Here is a 7,954-nt window from a genome sequence, read left to right as displayed (position 1 = left end):
GGCAGTGGCCTCCACTTCAGCTTGTTGGGGCTGGCCTCGGCGACACACGCTGAACCACCCCTCCGGCGACAACACAGCTGCCCTCTCTCGCACACGAGGTAAAAGAAGAAGTGGACAACACAAATTTCCCGGCCGGCGCACGAACATCGCCGTGGTCGCACATACACCCTACTCTTGTTCCTCTCAAACACACATACATAGAGGTACACACGCACATACGTATTAAGACCTAGGGGAGCTCTCCTTCTCGGCCGGGCACACACCACGATCCCGACCGAGACTACATTTCTGGCTCTTCCCTAGCTTCCACCACACACGAGCTCGCAGGCTCCTTAAATAGCCTCACGCACGCACACAGCCACGGCCACACAGGCCACTAACCCATGCACACGCATGACCCGACCACTAACTCAACTAACCTAGCAACATGCAGGCGCACATACACCTTTCACGCACAGGACTAGGCTAGCTAACAAACTCATGCATGCAACACAACTCGCCTCCAACTGCCCTGACAAGATTACTCACAGCTTAAGGCTTTGGTGGAGTAGAGGAGACAAAGCCCAACATCCTAGCGGCGACGTGGAACATGCGATGGTCCTGTGGCACATGGGCGGACGCAGCGGGTGGGCCGAGGGGGCCGTGGCCCACCCAGAATTTCGGGAAATTCTTTTGATACCGGTAATCTTCAGCGCTGAAAAAAGCCCAGGTTGGCCCGTTTGGTTGTTCCACGTGGTATGCGACTCACAGCGCCAAGGCGAGGCCATCGACGAGACAACGAGTCCCTGCAGGCCGCCGGCCGTCTCTCCGCCTCCCCTTCCGTTGCCCCTCCCTGTCTCCGGCCTCCGCTGCCCCCTGACCCCCTCTTCACCCGCTCGGCCTTTCAAGGAGAAGCAGGTGCTCTCTCCGTGCTTGACGCCAGGACTGCTCGGGCTCAGCCGCCGCGGCACTGGCCGCCGTGTCTGCCTTCCCAGATCCTCCCGCCGGCTGCCGCTGTCTCCTCTGCAGGTTTGCTCCCGCTCCCCGCTCTGGGGCGCTTGGCTCGCCTCAAAATCTGGCCAGATACGTGAGGTATGCTGCCACTTTCAGCAAATTGACCATTTTCTCTATTTTGCTGTTAAATGACAGTTACATTGATTCAATTGGTAGTTTGGAACTTGCAGAGACGTAGAGAAATACATGTCATGTATATATGTTTATGATGCCTTCCCAAAAAAATGTTAATGATGCGTAGAAATGAAGAAATGTAGACAAATTGAGTCACTTTTTCCAACCACAAAAATAAAGGGTAAAAATCGACAACCAGTTTGATGTGGTTAAAATGTAGTTTCTTATTTGCATGTTGGTTTTGAATCAATCGAATTCATTTGTTTCTTATGCTGCACAAAAGGTAATAAAACTTGCCGATTCCAACCCCAATGATATATCAAGACCGGATTTGATAAGACTTAAACTCCAAATGAAAATCTTTGTTTATGATATGAGAAAAATATAGGTCCAAATGTGTCTATCATCTTGGTGAGCTCTCTAATTTGCTTGTTGAAAGAAAAAAAAAACATGTTGTTCTTCTCAAACTGATATTGCTCTAGCCGGTGGCGATGAACGGATGTTGAAAGAGTGCTTTCTAAAATGAGTAGATTGGTTATATATATTATTCATTTCGTAAACTTTTATCACAATTCGGGGAGGGCAAAAAAAAAATTTAAGGTGTGCCCACCCTCCAATCCCTAAAGAGCTCTAAGCTCCCAGGGTTGCCCGCGTCTGAGGCCGTTCCACGCATCGCTGTCGGGGGACCCACTCGCGCAAACTTTCCCTTATTAGGTGTTTTCGGTCGACCCAACCCGCACGTTTCTCTCCTTCCCCTCACCGTCTTCTCTTCACCCGGCAGAGCGGCGGCGGATACCAGGCTAGGTGACGGCGGCTCTCAGGCGAGCAGGTGCGGAAGAGGCGCCGGGAACGATGGGAGCGGCGGCTGCTCACAGATGCGGCGACGCTGGGAATCAGGGGCGGTGGCGGGTGGGAGCGGCGGCTGCTCACAGATGCGGCGATGCTGGGAATCAAGGGCGGCGGCGGGTACCAGGCTAGGTGGTGGCAGCTCTGAAAACTAGATCGTTATCTCTCTCACCCCTATTTCTCTTCATTATTTCTTCATCCGTGCACTGCCATTCCCTTACTTTTGACTCATGGAGGAATTAGCTGCGCTACATGTTTCATCAAAGATACTTACTACTGCATTTCTTGTTATTTTTGCTCTTATTTTTGTTGGAATTTCCATAGCATCGTAGTGGGAACTGGAAATCTGGATTAACTCATAGGATGGTATCTTAGTTATCATGGGGACTACAATAAAGTATAAACAATGAGTTGTACGTATGGCCTTCAGATGCAAATTAGAAATGGATACCATTTCTTGGTTTCACTTCCATTAGTACCGGATCTGCAGTAGTGCTTTTTGCTCCTAGCATTTGTCCTACTAAATGCTGGGGAAACCAATTATCATTACAGTAATGTTCTGCTTTGGTTTGAGTTGCGGAACCCATACCATACATTGATCCCTTGGTTTCTAATCTGCACTAAAGTTATGAACCTGAAGTAAGCTTCTTTTTGAAAACTGAAGAGGAATAGTAGCAGCCCTACTTAAAAATGTTTTGCTAATGTAGCGTGCCAACTTCGTTGGAATTTGTAAATGTGTTAAAAGGTGAACTAGAATTATATTTTACCTCCAAAAATTGTTATTATGTAGCGTGCCAACTTCGTTGGAATTTGTAAATGTGTTAAAAGGTGAACTAGCATTATATTTTACCTCCAAAAATTGTTATTTAATGTTTATGGTTGCAATTGTGAATCTGTTAAAAAATGGAATGGTTATACACATCAGCATATAGATTATATCCTTTGTTTGGGCATTATCCAATGAATAATTTATATTTTCCCTTTTCCTTTATAACATGTTTCTACACATAATATTTGATTTTCCTATGAATTTTATTTGCAGGTGAATTTCGTTCTATTTTTAAACTAGACTTATAATCCTAGGTGTTAGATTGCTTGTGACTAGGAGTCGCTCATACAATGTGAGAATTATAGGCGTGTGGAAATGATATTGGGCCGATCAGATTTCGCCAGCACGGCAAAGCGAGATATCCTTTTATGGGTCATGCCTTTCTTTGGTGTTGTAATTTTTTTCCATGTTAATGGATATACATGCAGTTCTCCTGCATGGTCCCTGAAAAAACTCTTAAGAGTTATCCGTGCTCCAGTTGCTTTTGAGAGTAGTACTTGGGCATGACACACTGAGTTCCTTTCATCTCTTATGATGTTGTAATTAGTGACGACTACAATTTTTATATTGGAATTTAAATGTTGGTATTGCCTATACTAACAGTTCTTCTAGCTGCTTGGATACCTGCTCATTGGTGTTACAATTTGGATTTTTGTCTGAATGTAGTGTTTCCATTGTGTCTTCTAGAAATGGGAAAAACAGAACAAAAGGAGGTCTCTTCGAAAATGGTAGAATAAAAGGCTTCTGGCTTATATAAGCACTTGATTATTTTCTAAAGCTTCATTCGAATTTTGCGGTGAATGGTTAGTGCTGAGAACAGCTGCTTAGAACTTTTCCTGCCACGTATAATATTTCAGATATGGTCAAATAGTTCATTTTGCCTAAAATTATGCTATCACCATCGCTCACAATAAGTTACCACGTCACTTTCCTGCTAATGGTTCTCTTAACGATTAGGTTTTGCCTAGCAAATGCAGAGATTGGACGCTGTTATTTTCCAGGATCTACTGCTATATAATTTGTAAGGCTTCTGCTAATATTTAAGGCCACTCTCACTGTTTGTTTCTTGCTGTCAGAGTTACTTATGCCGGCAAGCAAGATAACTTTGCATTGGAGTCCAGATCAGCAAGCAGCTAAAGGTATATTTGGACAAATCATATATTTGTCTCCTGAATATCAAAGGTTGAGTTGGTATTTTATTGGAAAAAGTGACGTGTTATACTTATGTTAATAGTTCTAAATTTAATAAAACTATTCTATACTGGTGTTTTAGGTACAAAAGGGCATATAAATGGTATATTTGTTTGTTGCTTCCCTCTGCTTGCCGACTCATATCACAAGGTGAACACATGATTTGCCAAGTTTTGTGCCTGAACCTAAGGTGAAGTACTATACCCATGAATAAACTGCAGTACTACTAAACTATACTAATACGGAACCTACATTTTCTCCTACATTACATGCCTGGTGATTCGAAGGATCAGAATATCCCCCATGTCCATGTATTTCGGTGTATATCTCCATAAACTAATACCAGTATCAGGTAAAAATATTTCCAATGAAGAATATGGCTTACCCTGCATTGTTTGTATGGAACTTTGACTATAGGATTGACTAAATACCTATTGTAACGTGCAAATTAAACCTTGAAGTCCACATGCTTCATGACTAACTCTCAATGGGTTCAGTTAAGAATATTGTACTCTCATTAGCTATATGTGTTTTCCCTGAGAAACTTTTACTGACTTCTTGAATTGTACTAGGCTAAATCGAGTTTAATTAAGTACCCATCATTCAGTTTATTCTAGCTAACCATGGTTATGAATAGTAACTGTATCAGGGCATACCAGTCGCTAAATGGATAATTCATTGCTTCTTCTACATGATACTTCAAGCCGTCTTACTTTTTGTTCTGAGATATGGTGCACTCTTGTTACAGGAAACAACTTGAACTGAGGCAAGGATCTTCCTGATGCCTTTCCTCAGCCTGTTAGCTCAAAGCATATGTCTCCCTCATTATTTTTCTCCTCATAAGTTGGGCCAAAAATTGGTTTGGTCATGTTGTTGGCTATATAGGTTGTCTTGTGTGATGTGCTCATCAATGAAGCTATGGATATGAACAAATCTTCAATTAACTCTGCTTAGACGCTGTAACAATCCAATAAGTAATGCTACTTTTTTGTCCTTTGAACTCTGAATTACTACTCACTGTATGCTGGTTTGAGGAAGTTTAGTGGTTATTTTTATGTGGTTTACCCATCAAAATTCTGTAGTCGGGTTTAACTGATGTTCAAGCACTCGTAGGAGTCTGATAGTTCCTATTCTCCCTACTCTCTCTTTCTTATAAAAAAGTTCTGCTATGCTGCCTTTTATTATTTCCATCAAAACGTAGAATTGCTCCTAAATTTGATGCACCCGGACACCGTCGGCCCCCTCTCTTGTCAGCTGGTGGAGCTGAAAGCCAGCCACCCAGTCCCCGGCTCCTTTGTCGCACCCATTCCTCACCGATGCGGGCAGCTCCTCCCCCTTTCTTGACTTCCATTTCAACTGCTGCCAAGGTGAGAACAGATGAAATTTGCAATTGTTGATGTAGAGATGTTTCTTTAGAATTGCTTGACGATATGTTCGTCTGAAAAGAGTACATAGAGTCATACATGTGTGTGCACAAACGATTTAGATTTGTTTATAACTGAATTAGGAAAACTCTAAATCGTTATCCTAATTCAGTTATAAACAAATCTAAATCTAACTCATAACTGTGATGTGCTAGGCGAGCTAAAGGCTAGAAAGAGTAAATAATGTTTTTCCTGTGATATTAAAGGAATTTTGCACCAGGCGCCTGTTAGGAAAACATTAGTGAAAACAAGTCACTAGCTGCAAGAATGGTATAAAGATGATTTGCATGTTGTAATTGCATAGTCGTCCAGAAAAAAATAATCCCATATTCCATTTGAAGTGTTACACACATGTATGAAAGGTACATAATTTGAGTTGTTTTAGTTGCGAATCGTGTCGGGGATGATTATTTTAGAACTTTACACTGCAAAATACTCAACTAAGTTGATCTTTTTAGCTAAACTTGACCAACATAACCATTTTTGTACTTTTAAAAGGTACACAAATGTTATCTATAGTTAAATGTATTTTTATAACTTGGTGGTCAAAGTTAGTAAGGTGACGAGAATCATTACATTAGCACCATTATGAAATAACATAGTTGATTAAAAAAATGTTGCCATTATTAAATTTACAACACAAAAGAAAGAGTCATGCAGGTTTTGATATTAGGGGAACTACTCTGGGAGAGCCCAATTGTAAGAGCATCTCCACTCGTCCCCCCGACGAGGCCCCCGAGCGACGTTTTTTCCATCCGGACGGCGAAATTCGGCCCAGTCGCGCCCCCGGTTCCTCGTTTTCGTCCGGATTTGGCCCTTAATCCATCCGGCGAGCCCACGCCACCCCGCCCCCCGGGGCGCGCTCGGGGACTCCGGACGAAACGAAAGCGCGCGAAACGGCGTGTGGACCCGCGTAGTCGGCGACTGGAAAACCAAATCCTGTGATTTTCCCTCCAATTTGCTTGCATTTCCCCATTCCCTCCAATTTGCTTGCATATCCCCATTCTCTCCCGCCGAAATCCCCCAATCTCGTCGTCTTCCAGCTCCAGTTCCTGGCGGCGTCTTCTCGTCCACCACCACTCTCCTCCTCGTCTTCTCGTCCACCACAATGCCGCCGAAGGCGCCGGCGAGGAAGATGCGGAAGAAGAAGACGAAGCCGCCGGGCATGTCGAACGCCGAGTGGGCGGCGGACGAGAAACGGCGCGACGTGGAAACAAGCGCCAGGGCGGAGAAGGGTGAAAAGAGCCGCCGCCAAGAGGTCGGCGGAGGCGGCCCAAGACGAACACTTGAGGTTAATCGGCATGGCCTATAGCGGCGGCGTGTTCCCGGCCAATGGCCGACGCAAGGTACAACAAGTTCCCCGTCTTCCTTCTCGCCTTCGCTGTACTCGCCGTCGCCGACTGCCGTGTTCCAAGAGGGCGCCTACGTCCAACCGTCCAAGCCCACACCGTCGCCGCCCGAGCTTGACGTCGGCGGCGGCGGCGGCCTGTTCGAGGGCACCTCGCCGGCCCTGCGACGAGGGCCGCTCGCGTTCGGTGCGATGGCGGCGCCGAACGAAGAGGAGATCCACGAGATGATCACCTCCGGCTCCGCCGCCGCCGCTGCGAGCCCGAGGTTCTTCATGACCGCCGCCGCTGCGTGCCCGGGGTTCTTCACGCAAGAGGAGAAGAGGGCGACGGCAGCTGTGGCGGCGCGCAACGAGCATCGGGAGGATGTTGCCGACGGAAGCCAAGCCGTCGAAGAAGAAGGCGAGGAAGAAGAAGAGCCAACTGAAGCCGCCGCCAACCTGTCGAAGGGGAAGAAGAAGAGGAAGAAGGACTCGCCACCTGCCGAACCGCGTATCAAATGGACGCCGAAGGAAGAGGAGTGCCTCGCCGAAGCTTGGATGACCGTGTCCACGAACGGCATAATCGGGGCCAATCGGTCGTTCGACACATACCGGTTTCGAGTGAGGCGGGCGTACGAGGAACGCAAGCTCGTCGATCCCTACTTCAACAAGACGAACATGAACGTGTACCGGGGAGACAAGGCAATGGCCACCCATTGGGGGATCATGCGGACGGCGTGCGGCAAATGGCACGGCGTACGGGAGGAGATCGACAAACGGCCGATCGGCGGCCACGACTTGGAGCAAAGGGTATGATCCGCCGGCCCTACACCACCGAGGTACATCGTCGTTAGCCGACCCGTATCGCCGTGCTCTTTTTCCCCAGCCTGCGCCGAGCTTTGGACATGTACACGGACGACACCGGCCTGCAGTTCAAGTTCCTCAACGTCTACGCCCGGCTCGAGAAGTGCGAGAAGTGGAAGGAAGTTCGCACGTCCCTCTCGAAAAGCAAGACCGAGCAGGTACAACCCCGACGCTCCGCCGGCTTGCGCGGCGGAAGGGCGCCCCGAGCTCGGCCGGAAGAAGCGAAAGAGCTCAAACGGACGGACAATCCCGCCGACAGGATGCGGGCGTCGATCGACAAGTGCTGGGCCGACTTGAGATCGCACGCCGACGGGAGGAACGACAAGTTCGACGGCAGGTGGCGGGAGATGCTCGCCAACCAAGGCG

At 47.0% G+C, this 7,954-nt stretch overlaps 1 long non-coding RNA gene across 2 annotated transcripts; it reads left to right on the top strand.

The window, feature by feature from the left end:
- Positions 1–794: 794 nt before the first annotated feature.
- On the top strand, positions 795–4,973 carry LOC124658033. Of its 2 annotated transcripts, XR_006988978.1 has the most exons (4): positions 795–1,071; positions 3,859–3,921; positions 4,056–4,325; positions 4,722–4,973. It is a non-coding gene; the product is annotated as an uncharacterized LOC124658033 (long non-coding RNA). The 2 variants fall into 2 exon arrangements; XR_006988977.1 differs by lacking the exon at positions 795–1,071 and having other exon boundaries at positions 3,521–3,921.
- Positions 4,974–7,954: the final 2,981 nt, after the last annotated feature.

Source organism: Lolium rigidum, chromosome 5 (genome assembly GCF_022539505.1).
Source record: "Lolium rigidum isolate FL_2022 chromosome 5, APGP_CSIRO_Lrig_0.1, whole genome shotgun sequence".
Taxonomy (NCBI): domain Eukaryota; kingdom Viridiplantae; phylum Streptophyta; class Magnoliopsida; order Poales; family Poaceae; genus Lolium; species Lolium rigidum.
Note: the sequence above shows the minus strand (reverse complement) of the source record. Positions and strands in the feature narration are given on the sequence as shown.